Below are 16,804 nucleotides of genomic sequence, written 5' to 3'. Positions count from 1 at the left end.
ACAAATGAATGGAAACGATGTCGATAAGTCGTCGCTTAACACCTAGTGATGTCGCCGTTTGTCTCAACGACGTCCCTTATTCTGGACGGGAAGGAAGAGTACAAAGATGCACAAAACGCAGTGTCTTGTTTCAAAACCTCAGAGTCTCCGGCGACAGCATTCCAGTGGCGCTCTGCTGAGAGTCCATGGATGAATTGGCGGGACATAGAGATCTTCGTTGAGTCCCATAAGTTCTCAATTGTACTGAGATCTGGAGACTGTGGTGCCTAGTCCAGCAGTGTCGCGACGCGCTCCTCCAGGAGACCCTTCACAACGTGCGCTGTGCGAATCGGGGACTTGTCTTGCTGAAAGATGTAATCGCTTTCCGAAAACGGACCACTCAGAACGTAGGGAATCATGATGCGGTCGATGATGGCGCAATATCTCTCCGCGGTGAACTTCCCGTCAATTCTGACTAGTGGCCCAAGGCCGTACTTGGTCATACATCCCCAAACGCTAACTGCTGAGCGCCCTCTTCTCGCTGTTACCCTTTGGAGATGTTCTGGGTGGTAGCTGGGGAAATGAAAAAAGAAACTTTTTAATGAGTGATTTTATATTGAAGTAATTTCTAGAATTAATGTTGTAATTTTGAATGACAACTAATTTTTCGGTGAGTTATTATTCGAAAATTATTATGTGGCTGCACTTGCTCAATAGTAGAGCGCATGAAAGTAATCGTCGTTCAAGCCTTTCTGCTCATTGGAGTTTTCTTATTATTAAAACCACCATTGCCTGTATACACGGGAATCTACTGCCAGTTACTGATGAAGCGGTTGAGCATTGTTGAATAATATATAATTAGCGTCCTTTGGCACCGAATTTTTCCAATTGTTCTAAACAGAGCAGCGCAATCGTTTTGTAGCCCTACGGTTACCAGGCTGCATTAGAACATTTACAAAAAACGGTAAGAAAAAAATAAGCTTGGTGTAAAGAAGGTCTTACCGAGTGTTGTCGGGTCGCCAAACCCATGCTCTTTGGTCCCACTTGGTGGTAAACGTCGATTCGTCATTAAACACAATTTTCTTCCACTCTTCAGTACTCCAGTTTTCGTGCTTGTAAGCAAACGGCAACCTCTTTTCTTTGTTTTCGTTCGGAAGAGCGGCTTTTGCGCAGCAGTTCTACCTTTTAAGACCCGCATCATGTAGTCGGCGCCGCTCGGTTGCCATTGAAGCCTTTAGGTGCAGAGCTTCTCTGACGTGCCCTGCTGATGCACGCGGGTTGTCAGCTACCGCGCCAACAATGGCGAGTTCTTCATCTGTCGTCGTAGCCTGCTACGGCCTCCGACGGGGAGCATCCTTGATACGCTTTTCGTCACAATATGCTTGAATAATTCTGTTCACAGTTTTGAGAGGGCGGCCTGAGATTCTTGAAATTGCTTCCTTGAAGAAGCGTAGCTTGTTGGGCCAGTTGGTGCATGGTACGTAGAAAACCAGCGAAAAGGACGCGTTCACAAGGAGGAGAAGTGTACTTCTCCTCCTTGTGAATGCGTCCTTTTCGCTGGTTTTCTACATACCATGCTTGCTTGAAATTCCCCTTTCAATCTTAACTCCAAAATTTGTACTCTTTGCTCCTCTGGGGCACGAGACATTACGAAGTGCTTCTCCGTTCACAGATTAACTGCTATTGCATTTAGGGGCTGCAATTTCTAACTGAAAGCAACCAGAGATAAGTCGATGACCGCCTAAAATCTCTGCAAACTCATAACGCAACCTTTCCAACGTTACTAGATTACTTTTTCAGTTTGCAAACTCCGACGCGGCGGATGTCGCCCTTGCCTGTACCGCCGAGCGGGGGCGCTCTCATCGCTGTTTGACCGGCTTCTCGATACAGTAACCGCGCTGACCACGTCAGCGAAGACTACAGCGAAGCGTTTTTGTGCCAGGCGTTTCTTTGTTGGGCTAAACTGCGCTGCAAGTCGATCTCTGCTCCTGTGTGTGCTTGCCACATTTATATTGATACGTGGCGGCTAGAAGCAGTAATAGAAACAGCAGACTTAATCTGCTACTCAAGGGACCGACGGCTTGGAGTAGTCTCACAGCACACAAGCTTGCACCTCAGCGTCGTCTTCTTAACAAAACCACTTCGTCGTCCTCCCAGCGTCCGTAGCATGACCCCCCTCGCGGCAAAAGCACCGTCCAGGTGCGCACTACACAGGCCAGCTAGACGGCGAGTTGTAAGGTTTGAGGCGGGACACATGGACGATGTCGGTGCGGGGAGCAGCGGCCGAGGATGGCGGATGTAGCGGGGTGATCTCGTACGTCACCGCGGTCACCGGACGTACGACCCGATAAGGGCCTGTATATCGGGGAAGCAATTTTTCACAAAGGCCCACACGGCGGGAAGGGACCCAGAGTAAAACAAGAGAGCCAGGAGAGTAGGTGACTTCACGACGGCGACAGTCATGACGTCGTTTCTGATTGACTTGGGAGGCTGACAGCCGCTGGCGGGCGACAAGACGGGCAGCGTCGGCGCGAGCGATGGCGTCCCGAGCGTAAGGACTCGTGGAGGCGGTGGCGGGCAGCACACTGTCGAAGGGCAGCAAAGGATCGCGGCCAAAGAGAAGATAAAAAGGGGAGAAACCGGCTGTATCGTGACGTGTAGAATTGTAGGCGAATGTAACAAATGGGAGGCTAATATCCCAGTCGCGGTGATGGTCGGAGACGTACATGGAAATCATGTTGGTGAGGGTACGGTTCAGACGTTCAGTGAGCCCGTTCGTCTGCGGATGGTAGGCCGTGGCGAATTGATGACGGACGGAGCAGAAGCGGAGCAGTTCGGCGACCACTTTGGAAAGAAAGCAGCGGCCGCGATCGGTGAGTAGGTGACGGGGAGCACCGTGGTGGAGTATGACGTCGTGCAGGAGAAAGTCAGCGACATCAGTTGCGCAGCTGGTTGGGATCGCTCGAGTAATAGCGTAGCGCGTGGAGTAGTCCGTCGCGACCGCGATCCATTTGTTTCCCATAGCAGACACCGGAAAAGGGCCGAGCAGGTCGAGACCGACACGGGAAAACGGGTCTTCGGGGATGGGAATCGGCTGAAGGTGTCCGGGAGGGAGAACCGAGGGCGTCTTCCGTCGTTGGCACAGCTCGCAAGCGGCCACATAACGGCGGACAGAACGGTATAGACCGGGCCAAAAGAAGCGGCGGCGCACGCTGTCGTAGGTGCGGGAGACTCCAAGATGACCGGCCGTGGGAACGTCATGAAGCTGCTCAAGGACGCTGCGGCGCAGGTGTTGCGGGACCACGAGCAAGAGGTCAGCGCCGTCAGGCCGCATATTGCGCCGGTAGAGGACGTTCTCATGGAGCACAAACGGGGCAAGGGACGCATCACAGCGGTTGGCAGTGAGGCGGTCGATGAGGGAACATAGAGAAGAATCCAAGCGCTGTTCTTGCGCAATGTTGCGGAAGGCTGAGATGGATAAGACGCAGGCGTCAGCCTCGCATTCGTTGGAGGTAGGCGCATCGACAGGGTAACGGGACAAGCAATCCGCGTCCTGGTGCAAGCGGCCGGACTTGTGGACGACACAAAATGTGTACTCTTGAAGGCGAAGAGCCCAGCGCCCCAGCCGGCCTGTAGGGTCTTTGAGCGAAGAAAGCCAGCATAAGGCGTGGTGATCCGTGATAACAGAGAAAGGGTGCCCAAACAAGTAAGGGCGGAATTTTGCAATAGCCCAAACCAGGGCGAGGCATTCCCGCTCGGTGATAGAATAGTTGCGCTCTGACACAGAAAGGAGACAGCTGGCGTACGCAATAACGCGAAGCTTGTTGCGTTGCCGCTGAGCAAGTAGGGCACCAATGCCATGGCCGCTCGCATCGGTCCGAAGTTCCGTAGGGGCTGAAGGATCAAAGTGAGCCAACACAGGCGGAGCAGTGAGGGCATTGATAAGGGCTCTGAAGGCGTCAGCTTGGGGGGGTCCCCAAGAGAACGGGATGTCCTTCTTGAGGAGCGTGGTAAGAGGTCGGGCTATGTCCGCAAAGTTCTGGATGAACCGGCGGAAATAGGAACATAGGCCGAGAAAGCTGCGCACATCACCGGAGGAGCGCGGAGTGGGAAATGAACGCACGGCGCGGACCTTGTCGGGGTCGGGTTGGATCCCAGCAGAATCGACCAAGTGGCCAAGGACCTTGAGCTGTCGGCGGCCGAAGGTACATTTCTTCGAGTTCAGCTGAAGACCAGCGCGGCGGAAGACGGCAAGGATGGCTGAAAGGCGATGCAGATGGCTTTGGAATGTGGACGAAAAAACAATCACGTCATCTAAGTAGCAGAGGCATGTCGTCCACTTAAAACCGCGCAGGAGGGAGTCCATCATGCGCTCGAAGGTGGCAGGGGCATTGCACAGGCCAAAAGGCATGACTTTAAACTGGTACAGGCCGTCCGGGGTGACAAAGGCGGTTTTCTCCCGATCCCGTTCATCGACAGCGATCTGCCAGTAACCTGAGCGAAGATCGATGGAGGAAAAGTAACTGGCGCCGTGCAAGCAGTCGAGAGCGTCGTCAATTCGGGGCAAAGGGTAGACGTCTTTCTTTGTGACGGCATTCAGATGGCGGTAATCGACGCAGAATCGCCAAGTTTGATCTTTCTTTTTAACAAGCACGACAGGGGACGCCCAAGGACTAGTCGAAGGCTCGATGATGTTGCGGGCCAGCATCTTGTCCACTTCTGCCTGAATAACACGGCGCTCTGCGAGGGAGACCCTATAGGGCCGTCTGTGAATGGGGCGGGCCTCGCCGGTGTCAATGTGGTGGGCGACAACAGAGGTTTGACCCAAGGGACGGTCCCCAAAATAAAAAATATCACTGTAGGAGGACAAGAGGCTGTGAAGAGCAGAAGAATCAGCAGAGGGTAGATCGGCCGCTATCATCCGGGAAATAGAATCCTCACTGGAGGGCTGCGATGTAGGGACATTGGATACGGCAGTCGTTGGGTCAGGAGCCAGGACAGAGACTGTGCAATCGGTCAATGGGGACAGATCAGCAAGTGAAATGCCGGTCGGAAGTACCTGAGGGGACAGGCTGAAGTTGAGGACAGGGAGGCAGGTGCAGTTGTTGGTGATGTGGACAATGGTGTGGGGAAAGAGGACGTTACGATTCAGAATCACAGCGGTGATAGGGCAGGCGACGTAGTCTCCATCAGGGACGGGAGGAGAAGGCGACATAGGGATGTAGACAGCAGCTTGTGGCGGGAGACGAGCAAACTCGGTGGATTGAAGGCGAGGTGAGCTGGTGGAGTCGTCATTGCACAGGGGCAGATCCAATCGGAGAAGGCCTGAGGAACAGTCAATAAGAGCTGAATGGGCGGTTAAAAAGTCAAGGCCAAGGATTATGTCCTGAGGGCACCTGGTCAGGACGGTGAACAGAACGGGTATATGACGTCCGGCAATGCTGACTCTCGCAGTGCACATTCCAATCACGGCAGCGGGGCTGCCATCGGCGACGCGAACCGTGGACATGGCGGCAGGCGTTAAAACTTTCTTCAGACGGCGGCGCAAAGACGAGCTCAGGACAGACACTTGGGCGCCAGTATCAATGAGGGCAAGGACCGGGACACCATCCACGAGAACATTCAAGAGATTACGTTGGGCAGCGGGGGTCAAGAGAGGATTTTCAGGCCGGGTCAATGATGCAGCGTCACCTCCGGGGGCTGCATCGGCTAGTTTTCCGAGAAGTGGCGGGAGGTCGAAGGAGAAGGGCTGCGGCGTGTGGTAGGAGAACGGGAGCGGCGGCCTAATGGGGAAGGTGAGCGGCTGGACCCACGAGCTTGCGGAGCGGGCTCGTCACGGAGCGGATCGGGACGTGGGGTGAAGCGGCGCGGGCCGTAGTCGTTGCGGCGATCGACGAAGGTGTAGGGGCGAGGTGGCGGGGACCAACGGCTGCGGCAGTGACGGGAGATGTGTCCGACGCGAGAGCAGGTAAAACAGATCGGCCTGTCATCAGAGGTACGCCATTCGGCTGGATTGCGATATCGGTACCGAGGCGATAAGCTGCGACTGTAAGTGGCAGCTGCGATCACTGGAGGGTCCGGGCTGGCATGAGCGTTGTCCACGACGCGAGAAGAGACGGCCATGTTCGCAACCTCCTGTCGAACGACGGCTTGGATGAGGGCCAAGGTGTTGTCCGGCAGTGGCAAGGAAGAAACAGCGGGCGTCATCGCCTCCAGTTCGCGGCGCACGATACGGGTTAAGTTAGCAGGGTCGGAAGGCTGCCGCAATGTTGGCAGATCTTCACACGAGGAGCTAGCAGCAGTGTTCGGCAGCCGGTCAAAACGGTGAGAAATGCGCCGGTGTTTGGCTTGCTCGAAACGCCGGCACACCTCAAGAACAGAGGCGACCGTGGAACAGTCTTTGCATAGAAGCAGGTTAAAGGCATCGTCGGCAATGCCTTTCAGTATGTGGCCAACTCGATCTGCCTCGGACATGTCTTTATCCACTTTACGGCACAAGGCGAGGACGTCTTGTATGTACGCTATGTATGGCTCGGAGGAAGTTTGGGCGCGTGACGCGAGGGCCTTCTTGGCGGCGAGTTGGCGGCCGATGGGTTTTCCGAAGAGGTCGCGGAGCTTCTGTTTACAGATGTCCCATGAGGTCAAGTCCTCTTCGTGGGTTTCGAACCACACTCTCGCGGTGCCGGTCAGATAAAATATGACATTAGCGAGCATCAGCGTTGGATCCCACCTGTTGTGCGTGCTGACGCGTTCGTAAAGGGCCAGCCAGTCGTCCACATCAACGTCGTCGGTACCGCAGAACGTGCCCGGTTCGCGGTGGTGGGCGACGACGACCGCTGGCGGTGTTGACGGAGAGGGAGATGGCTCGGACTCGTTAGACATGGTGGCGAGACGGCGGCCACGGCGGAGAGCCAGCTTGAGGTCGGGGATCGAATTTAGCAACCTCCACCAAATGATACGTGGCGGCTAGAAGCAGTAATAGAAACAGCAGACGTAATCTGCTACGCAAGGGACCGACGGCTTGGAGTAGTCTCACAGCACACAAGCTTGCACCTCAGCGTCGTCTTCTTAACAAAACCACTTCGTCGTCCTCCCAGCGTCCGTAGCATTATAAGTTCGTTTCGTGGGACGCAGCTCGTGCGGCGTTGCCTCCGGCTGCAACTCAACACTGAAGCGCAACAGCGTCGGTGATCCCGAGCCATGCGTCCGTGAGTCGGTGCGGCCGAGCTGTCGACCTGTGTGCTTGCAAACCAAGGCAAGATAAGCGTTCTACGTAATGTGCGACCGTAATTCACACTGCCCGTCGCCAAGGCTGCAAACATTTTCTGTAAAGTGCTGGTAGAGCTAGAGAAGTGCAGCCTTGCTCGCTTTGGTTGTTCTGAGCACGTGTCGGCATTCAGTTGTCAGATACTGAATTTTGTTATTGCTACAAGAATGCACTTTTTCTCTAGAACGTCTCTTGTCTCTTCTAAAAGCACGTCTCTTGTAACTGTTTGGCCAATTAAAAGTGGCCCCCATTAAGATGTATATGCTTTTTTCCTATATGAATTGAATAAACGGCTTTCAATCTGACCTCTGCTGTTACCGTCATTTTTCGCGTTTTTTGACTTTAATAACGTCGAAGTTTCACGGTGGTAGTCCTCCATCTCCCTTTAAAAAGCACGTATGCATCGTTCACTCTCTTGCTTCAAACCGATGGTACTTGGCCCTAGGTTTCGATATTTTCGGCACCATGCGACTCATTTACCGTTTCGTGGCTCGCCGTAAGCAAACATTTAGTTTGTAGGGAAGTAAATGAAACAAAAACTATACCGGACCAAGAACCAGATAGCTCATCGAAATAGCTAATGATTCAGACATCCCGATCGTACTTCTGCCGCCCAGGACCGTTCGCGCAGCGTTAATGCCACGGTAGTTGCACATTCAGAATAATATTTGTGCCGTATGTTGGAAATATCTTCGTTAAACAGGAATTACCGGCGTAAAGTGGCGTAAAGCACTTGCGCACACGTCTCATAGCGATAGCTCGTGTGACCAGAGACCGGCCGGAGCTGGCCAACAGCGTCGAAAGCGCCACCTCACGAAAGGGAGCCGAATGGGGCCATGTTTAGCTGCCGAAGTGCAGCGGAGTTCGCAAGCTGCACAGCTAATCTAGTAACGTTGAGTGCGCCATTCTGCCGCTCATTGCCCTGACTGGGCTGGCCAGCCGGCAGCCGCGCTTGGTCTCGATCAGTGCGAAAACCACAACGCCTCTTCATGACACGTCAAGTATTTACCCAGAATAGCAACGCCTACCATTTCTAGCGCGCAAGCGCGCTACATGCAGCCACCGTGGTTTTCGCAGTTATCTAACCTCACCATCACTGGCGACTTCCGGCCGAGACAGCGCAATGACTTGAAGAATGCGGCTCTCCGCGTTGCGTGATGATTTTGCAGATATTTTGTTCAGACATTTGCGTGTCTTTGGTGGCTTCTAGTCTGGAATCACAGCTCGACTACATTTGCGTGTAACAAGCACTGAAATGCAGTAGTGCAACTCCGAGATAAACATGCTTCGTGTGATAGTTTCATACACCGTTCTCGTTCGAAATAAAACAAAGAAGCAATTCGAACTCGTTTTTTTCGCTCGCTGCTCTTGAGCGATAGGCGAGGAAGGGAGCGCAGCATGCAGGTTCCATTCACCAGCCATTTAGCATTCCTACAGTAGGAAGCTAGAGCCATGGAACTGCCTTGTTAAACGCCGAGAGAGGTTTAGTGATGTTGAGCTACCGTTTTATAAAAGTGTGTGCTGCGTAACGAGCACTTTGATCGGTCTAAAACAGTGGACGGTTTCCTATCAGCACCTGAGTCACGCGATCTTCGCGGCGATGCTCCGCACGACAGCAGACGACGCGCAGTAGCAGACGACGCGCTGGTGGCCCCGCCCATCGCGCTCTCTGCGCCTGCCCGAGAACCCACCGCCGCTGGCAGCGGGCGCTGCAAGCGGCGCTGCGCGGAGCGCGGTGCCACGCGGAGCTGTGTTCACGCTAAGTGTGATTGACCCTGTACATCATGAACATTTCCCCCTCACTAAGAAATATATTACAAATGTGGAAATGTATTCGTGCCTCCTTAATGTACAGAGCTTGGTTCCAGAGCGAAATGGCCACCCAGCGAGTCGCCTGTAATAACAAATCATAAAAAAATAAATAAACACTTCATGATTAGTCTGCATTTGTGCATAAAAATGATCTACAATGAAGAGGAAATTACACAAAACCTTGGGAGCTTGAAGAGGTTTACTGTGGTAACCATTCACTTTATAACAAAAAGGCGCACGAGGCGCAGTTCGCTGTCTCATGGTGTGCTGATGCGTGTCCCACTAAGACTTTTCACGTCCCATGAACAGTTAGTTACCTTACATATGTCAGCTGAACGCTGTAGGATACGACTGTAAATGTAGCACACACTGCCGAGATTGTTATTTTGTGAAGCCATTCATACAATCCATCAAATTCGAAGGCGCATTGACTCGACACCCAGACATTGACAAATATATCACCACAAAAAGAAAAGACCATCACTCGGCCATTTGCGCTTTGACACTACCTCCCGCTGGTGTGCTTCACTCAAAGTATAGCAAAGGAATGATGCAGTTGAGGCAGTAGAGTTTCTTTTTTACATTTGTCACGTATTGATGCCACAAAAAGACATTCCCCGTATTGTGGTGTGTGCATTTGTACCCTGTCCGTTGTCAGGAGGAGTTTCATAACTATGAGGTGTAAGCCAAGTGAAAGTTTGGTCCCAAGAAAAATGGTCCATAATTCGAATCATCCTTATTAGGGTGGTGACAATAACGGGGCACGACTGCAATTGTAAATACGTATATTGTGAATATGTTTCCCAAGCAGCGGGACGCCCTTTATTTGTGTAATTATCTTAAAAGATCACAATTGTGAATATTGTCCGCAGGCAAAAGGAAACGTCAGTTTGACATTGAGAAGATTTGACATGACATTTTAAATATGTTGTGAGGTGCTCAAAAGTAAGTAAATATAGAATTTTTTTTATGGTAGACATTTTATCTTAGGTGTCGGATGCGTGTTTCTTTCTTCCCCTGGACTTTCTGTGTATTTTTTTTTATGTGACATGAACAGTGCTGCTATGAAATTATCGTTTCCTGAGGGAAGATTTCAGCGCCATATATCAGCCCATAGGTAAACAACGTTACGAGTGCCAATATAGGATATTTTTGTGTCTAAAACACGCTTCACTACTCAGTTGTAGTCACGGCTACAACTAAAAATTCAGGGGGCACTTCGGCTCTCTAAAAGTGCTGCAAGGCGAAAGCGTTTCCTGGCGCACTGCTTGTTTTTATTTTTATTTTTCATTCTTGTTTGTTTTTTATTCTTTATTTCTGCTCTTTTTCTTATCTTTATTGTTTTTATTCTTTTTTCATATATTATTTTTATTTTTTTATTTTTGTTTATTTTCTTATTTTTATTTTTTATTTTCCCTTTCCTTCACTTAATTCCTTTTATTTTACTTGTGAAACCCATGCATTCAGTAGATGCGCCTTTATTCATGCTCGAACCTTGAGCCTTCGTGGCGGAGTGGTAGCGTCTCCGCTTCAAATGCCAAAAGCTCTGGTTCGATTCCCACCCTCGGCGCAGTTTCTTTTTAAGCAGTGACGCCGAAACGCAATCAAATCTGCCGACGCATCTGTCGACACGGCTGCCGACAGCGTCTGCAAACGACAGAATGAGGCATTAAAGGCTTTCGCCTTAAAAAGCACACGTCTGTTTTTTCTGGTGTGTATAAACGTTTTATGCTTAAAACTATTGAAAAGCAAGCTACTGCGGCATACATTTCAGCATGTTTGTTTACATGTAATGAACTCCGCCGCGATTACTCAGCGGTTAGGGTGCTAGCCTACTGTACGAAAGGAGTCTGGTTCAATGCCTGTCGCAGAGGCCGTGTGTCAATGAAGGTGAAACCCAAAAGAGTTCCATGTGTTGTGTGGTATCAGCGCATGTCAAGGAAGCCCAGATGATTCAAAATTAATTCAAAGCCCTCCATTACAGTGCCCCTCATAATGTGTGTGCTGCTTCACAATGTGAAACCTCGCATATGTACAGCCTTTGTCAAAAGTTTGGAGCCCAAGGGGTTTGCTTCTGATACACGCCGTATGGTTCGTAATGAATATCCAGTGTTCCAAATTTCCTGAAGATAAGAAGATTTCCGGTCCTCCCTCCTGCAATGGGTAGGACTTCCACGAATGCTACAGGAGTCCCACTAGAAGGCTTAGAAGCATACCCCCTGGGCTCTAAACTTTTGAAAAAGACTGTACGTGAAATGCGTAGTCACCATTCACTTCTCGTTCTGCCAGAAATGTGTGCTCACGCTATCATTGTACTCGCATGATAATGTCTACTGCGAGCAGAAAGTACAAGTGACTAACATTGCAGTGTGTGACCTTTTCGCTTTGTTTTCTTTCCCACAGCACTCAGGGGTTGGAATCCAGGCAGTTCATTGCACACATATCGCTGCACTGTTAGTATGCAATTACAAATTTCTTCTTTGATAGCTGATATGCGCATGCCACTTGTGCAGTGTATTGTTTATATGGTTTCTTGCACGAGTTGAAAATAGCTTTCTTCCTACTTGTGGTTAGTGCATACATTGTGAGCATGTGTGTGTACCCAAGGTTTGCTTTGGAGGTGTGGCATGTGCATGTTGCAGTAACGCTGCTGTGCTCATGATGTGTGTCCTTATACAGGCGATGCATTCATGAAAATGGATGTGCATGCTCTGTGCAAGCTCTGCGTGCTTTCCTGCACTTAAAGTAGTTTAATTTTTAGGCGCATATAAAAGCAACTGAACGAGGCGGTGTGCACTTGGGAGGCACTCCGAGGCATGAATGGTAGTTTAGCAATATCAGTGCTGGTACTCACCTGTGAAGCAGAGCCACTGAGGATAACGAAAAGGGTTGAACCTAAATAGAGGACGGCACAACGGGCTATGCAAAGGGCAATGTTAGGTGTAAGCATTAAGAGAGAGGAAGAGAGCAGAGTGCATCAGAGAAGAAACATTAATGGCATCGTAGTGAAGTCATGGTAAACATGGAGACCGAAAATGAGGAGACAGTAGAGATGATGATTGTTAACGGTGATGGAGTGGACGCCAAGAGAAGGCGAGCGTAGAAGGGGCAGACGAGGTTATGAAGTCTGTATAGACACAGTGCCTGCAGATGGCACAGGACAGGTTTTATTGAAGAGACGTGAGCGAGGCCGTTGTCCTGTAGTGGCGTAGTCAGGTTGATGATGTATAAAATTAAGTACAACCACTTAGGAGTGGTTTTTAAGGCGAAAACCTCTAATGCCTCATACTGCCGTGAGCAGACGCGTCGGCAGCCATGTCGACAGATGCATCGGCAGATTCGTCCGCCTTTCGGCGTCACTGCTTAAAAGGCTCAAGGTTCCAGCATGAATAAAGGCGCATCTAGACAATGCACGGGCTTCATATATAAAATAAAAGGAGTAAACTCAAGTAAAGGAAAATAAAAATAAGAAAATGAACAAAATAAAATCAAAATAAGAATAAGATGTGAAAACAAAAATAAAAACAATAAAATTAAGAAAATGAGCAAAAAAAAAACAAAATATGAAAAATAAAAAAGTAAATAAAAACAAAGTGGCCAGGAAACGCTTTCGCCTTGCAGCACTTTAGAGAGCCAAAGTGCCCCCTGAATTTATTCACTGGCTGTGGAGACACAGCCTACAAAAAATTCCCTCGCCACTGCACACACGAAATGACATAAGCACAATGGTCCCATTTCCACTCATGACACCCTCATGGGAAAAACAGTACATAGTGTTGTTCACTTGTTTCACTTCTTACACATGATTGAAGGGAGGTCACTGGCTTTAGACCTATTTTTCTTATTTTTAGTCCAATCCTATTAAACTATCACTGCACAGTTTTTTAAATCAATCTCAAGTCTGAAATTAACTTATTCGTAAATTACATAGTTCCCAAGATGAATCGTTTTAACTTGTTATTCATTACTACCTCAGTGCAAAAAGAATGGGTCAATAAAAAAGAATTTTAATCCATGGCTACATACTATTATACATGAAAAGGGCAACGATCGGAGCCATTTTACACTCATTCCTAATTGTACTGCAGTTGCAACATCACCATTCAAGGTGTGAATGTCAACCGTCGACAAACATTGCAAAATTATAAACCTTTGAAGCACGACTGAACACCTTCGCTTCGACTGTTGCACACACTGTGCCTTCAGCTTGCCTTAGCAAAGAATATGCAATCTCTATCTGTCCTAGATGCTGACAAAAGCATTTGTTGGGCGAGTTGGTGTTTTCGATGATCCATAACTACAGCGCAAACGACAGGACAGAGATGAAGAAGGGACACCACACAGCGCTGACTCACAACTAAAGTTTTATTGGATGCCAGCAGGTATAAATACCTTCCTGGCGGCCAGAAAGAATGCAGTCTACACTTACATGCGTGACTGACATACTAGTATACCAGTCACGTGCCACCAAGCAAATCACATGCGCGAGAATACAATGTAATCAGTGAGCAAGCACTTGTCAATATTCGCAATCAAGGTATCGTCTTTCTTTTTCTGACAACGCGACAGATGAAGCACTGATGCATTCTTCCGAGAGCATACCTATTAAGTGAGCTTCAATGATCTCCCTTGCTAACGAGTCACGGTTCTTTTCTAACACTGCACTTTCCTGATAGTTTGGCGCACAGACGTATCATCGTCATCTTCATTGCCTTTGCATTGCCTACAATGTTTCGCCACGTGGCCAGAGATAGCGACACGGGAGACATTATACACATGCTCTTTGAGTCTTTCGTTTAAACATCGGCCGGTTTGGCCGATGTATCGCTTACCACCAGGGAGGTGTTTATACCTGCTGGCATCCAATAAAACTTTAGTTGTGAGTCAGCGCTGTGTGGTGTCCCTTCTTCATCTCTGTCCTGTCGTTTGCGCTGTAGTTATGGATTTAGATGCTGAGTTGCCAGCATAATAAGACAGCCAAGTTTCCAAAATTTTCGAGCTGTTTAATTATCTGCACCTGCACATATGTAGCCTCCACGGTCATCCCTATTTAATACTACGTTCTAAATAATAATTTCCTGGAGGAACAAATTTGTACAGCTGAAGGATAACAGTTGCAGATTCCAGGAATGTCCTTTTTAGACGATAGATAAATTTTCGTGGTCATTTTTTGGCCTCAAAGACCAGTGTCCGCCCCTTAGATGGAATGTTGCTTTGCTGCAAACAGTACGAGGTACACCAAAATACAAAACAAATGGACACAATGCTGATGTGAAAACTGAACTACTGCCACTTATTTGAAAGTGGGCGCATAGTACGCAATTAATATTTGCAGTCTGCACGTGCACTCCTCAATATAAGATAGAAATTAAGTAAAAATATGTCCATACGGCCTCGGCCAAAAATGCCCTTTAGTGGAAGGTCAAGTTTACACAAAACCGGCAGGTCATCCGAGACGTGCATCCTGTAGTAATTGTGCTGTACAGAATCTCCTATCGTATGCAACATGACAACACTCCCACATGATGTCGATCGTATGGTATTTTCCTGGATGACACATTTCATGTTTTCATTGCCAGCATCTAGGCCAAGATTAAGCGAACAATTCTCAGTGCAATTTCCTCGCGAAGAAATGAAATCTGCCGCCTTGAGCTAGCAATCAGCATGCGCTTTTGGATGCTTGAAAATGAGTTGTCACCCATCACCTAAAAATGCAGGGCTTACAGTCATAACGAATAAGCAAGTAGTAAGGTTTAGGACCAAATCAAGATGAGTCAGCTGCAATGTGGCAGAAGTGAACGATGTTAGGTACACTTTCAATTGGTGACTGAGTTTGGCGACATTGGGTCCATTAAAATCGGCACATGACCTCATAACAGCAAGAGTGCTATTACTCCGCACAGAAGAGGTGCTGTCACTGCAGGGAAAGCTTTCAGGAAGAAACCACATACACAAACACTTCACAAGTGCACATGGTGCCAGGCTTGCAATATCTAAAGCTATGCTCACAGCTGGGTCAGTGCGTTGCTGCCCAAGATGTGGAGAGCATTCCAGCGCAGACAACAAGCTGTGTTGTTGCGTGGCCACCAGGGAGCAAGATTGACCCCTTACTGTGGCGTTTTGAAGAGATACCAAGGTGAACAACATTTATTTATTGTTTGCAGTCAAAAGTGATATTGCTGGCTTTTCTGGGATTATAAACACTTGTCCGAGAGCAGCACATGCATTTAAGGCTACGAGCAATAGTTTTAAAAATTTTAAACTCTCAACGCCTCCACCAGAAAAGACTGGTTTTCTATGTTTCGAAGTGACTAGTGATGATGCCAAGCTTGTGGTATGTGGGCCCGATAATCTGCGTTGGCACTCGTAGTTTGCGAAATACACTGGCGATTCCAGGATGGGTATTTTGGCTTTTGATGTTTTGTATTTTGTAAAGGTTCGTTTTCAGTTAAAGTAGTCTCCTTGCGTTGGAAGTACCCTCTTCATACAGGCCGACTTCATTTTGTCGTCATTGTCGACAGCAGAGTGTCCTTATCCTCACTATGGCGTCGTTGGCGAACGGATGGGGCTCCTTATTGTACCTCAAGGCTCTCCCTTTCTCAAATGTGGCATTTCCACAGCAACACTTCAATTTGGACCTTTTTGAACTGGATATCACCCTTTCCTGTACTTCTTGACGAGGAAGGATTCCTGTATGGCAAGTTGCAACGGAACGTTCCTTGACAAAACACATCATTCACACAGTTATTTTTAGCATTTTTTGAGCAAGTGAGGCAACTGTCACTGGTAAAAGATGATTTTCTTTTCATGCTGACTGAAAACTGCACATTCCGTTTTTTTGTTCAGAAATGGCTGCTATCTGGGGAGGCCAGATTCACAGGCTGGGCCACGGCCAGTTTCAGAAGAACGTGAGAACCAGTTGGGCCCGTCTACTAGAATGTGTTACCTAGCAGGCGTGTGATCGATATTCCTCAATGGAAAAGGTGCGATGAGTTTTGATCGCCACGACACTGATTGCAGTGAGATGGCTCACCAGCAGTCTGTACCTGCGACACGTTTGCACACCAGGTGCTTCCACTTAGTTGCCAAGCATCTTATCTAAGTGTGACAGTGCAGTCTATTTATAAATATTCTTGTAGGCATATATGCTTTGTTGGCACCGTTTTCAGTAGGCACCTCATAAACTGGGCTGTTGAAACTAAAGCAACTGGATCGAAATGGGGTGCAGTCTGGAGTTTGATCGCAGTTACTGTGCGCTTCGAAAACAGGTTCTACAGACGTGTAGAACCTACAGACGTTCTACAGACGTGTTGTACAGGTTCTACAGACGTGTAGACGTGTAAACATATTCTACAGACGTGTTTGGCTGTAATATCGCCTACAACAGCAAGTGCACTGGAACTTTTATCAGCAAATATTTGAACCTGGTAGCTGACAGACGAGTCTAAAACCTCACTGTGATGAAGTTGAATGTCACAAAGGTATCTTGGGCAAGGCACACCAATGTACAACATATTTTTTGGCGTACAGAAGTTGGGGCCAAGGCCCCCTATCTCAGCGTGTTGCCCCAGAGAAGGCATGCTCCAGGTCAATGAAAAGCCTGTATCCACCGGCAAGTCAACTGGTACCTGACGGCACTGGGGTAAAAAAACGCTACACAATGCTCAACCCACTGGACCACCATTGTGGTAAGGGAGTGAAAACTGGCATGAAATCCCGTGTGTACAAAAAAAATAAATCAGACAT

General features: G+C 48.7%; 1 pseudogene; it reads right to left on the bottom strand.

Annotated features, from left to right (window-relative positions):
• Window positions 1–266: 266 nt before the first annotated feature.
• The window catches only part of LOC149344703 (uncharacterized), a 63,800-nt pseudogene continuing 47,262 nt past the window's right edge, over window positions 267–16,804 (bottom strand).

Source organism: Amblyomma mixtum, chromosome 5 (assembly GCF_055824585.1).
Source record: "Amblyomma mixtum isolate Tamu chromosome 5, ASM5582458v1, whole genome shotgun sequence".
Classification (NCBI taxonomy): Eukaryota; Metazoa; Arthropoda; class Arachnida; order Ixodida; family Ixodidae; genus Amblyomma; species Amblyomma mixtum.
This window is presented reverse-complemented; position numbering and strand designations above follow the sequence as displayed.